Raw genomic sequence first — 3406 nt, 5'->3', positions numbered from 1 at the left:
TTGAAATTCTGACAAGTAATAATCTGAAATACATTAAATAATATTCAAATAAATGTTCTAATATTACAAAAAGACAACTGATATCTTCAGTAAAAGAGAGAATTAAAATAATTTAAAATTACAACAATATAAACGTTTCAATAGTCCAGTTTGAATAAAAATAGATATTTGATTTCAATCATCTTTACATCAATCCTCCTGTTAATAAGATTACAATTTTTTATCACCAATTTCTAGATCATTTAATAATTCTGTTAAATTTCTACTCTGTGCCAGTGAATAAAGAACTTCATACGACAATATCACTTACGTAACCTACAACTGTTTCACATTAACTGTATTCGTTAAGACTATATGTTTTTACTTGACTGTACATACAGTTGTGTATTTTGACCAACTTGTCTTCCAACAGATAAAGGGTATTCCAGTACGAGGGAACTTTGGTAATAGTTTACAGATTTGTATTTGTTTAGACTAGAATTTTCATACATTACAAAACTTAATACAATTATAGTAAAGCTTTGTATATCAGTCATGCTAGCAGATATATAGATGACATTCTTATACTGAGTTATGGAAGTATTCTAGACAATATTGTACAAAGTTACCCACCAGAGCCCAATCTAGAAAAAAACAAACAACTATTTTACTAAAACAAATCAAAGAGATACCAGCGTTATTAATAAAGCATTCAAGTTTAAAGTTTCCAGCATGACGCTTTCAGTTACGAAGTTATAAAGTTATCATTCACAGTAATCCAACCAAGTTATGTTACAGAGTTTGCTACTGTTAGATTATTAGATACAACAAAAACTAATTACATTTATTTGTCACTTTCGTTATTAGTGTTGATTATAATACTTCTTTATTAGATACTTTCATTTTTAGCATTTATTATAATATTTTTATACTTTCATTATTAGTGCTGATTGTATTATTTTTATTGGATGCATTCATAATTAGTGTAAATTATATTATTCCTTCATTGGATACTTTCATTATTAGTGCTTATTATACTGTTTTTTATACTTTCCATATTAGTGCGAATTATATTATTTTTATTGGATACTGTCATTATTACTGATGATTATATTACTTCGTTATTAGATACTTTCATTATTAGTGCTGATTATATTATTTATAGGATACTTTCCTTATTAGTGTTGATTATATTATTTATTTATAAGATACTTTCCTTATTAGTGTTGATTATATTATTTATTTATAGGATACTTTTATTATATATATATGTATATGCTAGCTCACCTAACTTAAGATTATTGACATGGGAGTATGACCCGCAAATCTTTTATCAGTAGAGAGACAGGCGTGTCTCAGGTTAGGGATCATGGCCCAGATATTTCCGAGAATTGATTGTTCACGAGCTGTTACCATAAAAATTCACTCTGCATCTTGAGGTCATAGCTGCGTTATTAAAGTGATTGTCAGTTCACATTACTCAGTCAGACAAGAACAACTCAATAATTGGTGGTGGGTGTTGTTGACTGTCCGCCTTCCCTAACTGTAGTTGTTAGTGCAAAATTATCGATAACTGTGTGAAGGAAGCCTTTTTTTTAAATTGAAGTTTATATTAAGATCTGAAACAATTAAGCAAACTACCAGTCAACTACCAAGCAAATTTATCTCAGTATATTATAATATTATTGAAATTAGTCATTGAAAACATAAATGAAACAAGGGGTATTTGTTTTCTTATAGCAAAACCACATCAGGTTATCTGTTGTGCTCAAACAGCGTAACAAATATATCACTTCTACAGTTAGAGTTAACTAGATTTATGGTAGTCACAGTTTAAACGTATTTCCACAATGAGTGTAAATAGCTTTATTTACGTAGTGTTAAGATAAATTACAAGGGAATATGAATTTTATGCCTAGCAATAAATAGATCGGACAAAAAATGAAAACAAAATTCAGCGTGGTTACTTTGCGCTTGTACTTTACAATACGTATAATGAAATGCAATGAAAAATAAAATCCCTCTGCATATAATTAACACAAGATGCATTAACAGTATTTTAAATTATAAAATAATACAAATAAAAACTTTATAGTAGTTGATATATGTTAGAAAAATGAAACTTTTTTAATAATGACATATGACACATATTGTTGAGATATATACGAATACAGAACATTTGAATAATGAAAAATTAACAAAGATCATAAGTAGACACACACAAACGCATGTATGCAAAAGATGACTTTAACTAGATCAAGTGAATTAACTTGTTATGCATGAGATGAAAACCGTTTAATAGAAAAAATGGCAGAGAAGGGTGAAAAATAGATGTATTAACCTTTTAAAAAAGAAACGTTAATAGAATTACAAATTACACATGAGAGGAGTATCTTTAATACTGAAAAATACCATAAAGCAATTGAACTCTCTTAATGAAGAAAACATACTTTGCTTTCACATAACATTCGTGACGTCAACCTGAGTGATCTAAATATAACCAGTGGCTACTGCTATTTGGAGATCCATTTTGACCCTTCCAGAAATGTGTGTATTTTTGGGAGGTTAAAGTTTAAACTTAAAATATCGTGTACTTGGTGGAGGTAAGAACACCTCTGGCGCCATAATGCCCTTCAATGGGATATCTGTTAAAAATATTGTGAATTACATTTACTATGTATGCTGTACCAGTGTGTGTTACTTTATACTCATAGGAACTCCTTCATTGTATGTAGACTGTATATGGGCGAGAATGTGACAAGTACCTAATGGCATCTTCATAGAGTTCTTCCTACTCACGTGATGGACAGAGCACAGGTGTCCACTGTGTACTTTGTACAATACAAACAAGAAGCTACTAAGCTAAATCCAAGAAGTGATTCTGTTGAAATGTTTAATAATATATTGCATCAGAAATGTTCTTAAGTCACTCAGAAAGTAAGGATTTTTAACTTCCTTTCAATTATTGCATTTTTAACCACACCATCATTCCAGCTTATGAAAGAAATTAAGTGCTAATCATAAACATAGAAGTTATACCATGAAATACTATCTGGTAGATAAGAAGGCTAGGGTTATTAAGTCCTTTCAAACGAGTTTGTTTTGTTTTCACTTATAGCTACCATATTCAGTGGTGCAAGTCGTTGATGTAACAAATATTACATAATGTAATAATTCCAGTTATCTTAGTTTCAGATTACACTATGTAACACAAATTTTGTTTCTAGAGAGTATGTGTTATTTCTTAATTGCTTATATTGTAAAAGGACAGAAAATGACCATTATTCCCTTCAAACTTTGCTTTTGTGACCTGGATAATGAAATTTAGAAATTAACCTATTTTCTTTGTAAAAACAGGCAAATTTACACATTTTCATTTACATAAGGTCTGAATAAAACAACATATGAATCAAGATTTACATGTATT

Source organism: Tachypleus tridentatus, chromosome 9, assembly GCF_004210375.1.
Source record: "Tachypleus tridentatus isolate NWPU-2018 chromosome 9, ASM421037v1, whole genome shotgun sequence".
Taxonomy (NCBI): Eukaryota; Metazoa; Arthropoda; class Merostomata; order Xiphosura; family Limulidae; genus Tachypleus; species Tachypleus tridentatus.
This window is presented reverse-complemented; position numbering follows the sequence as displayed.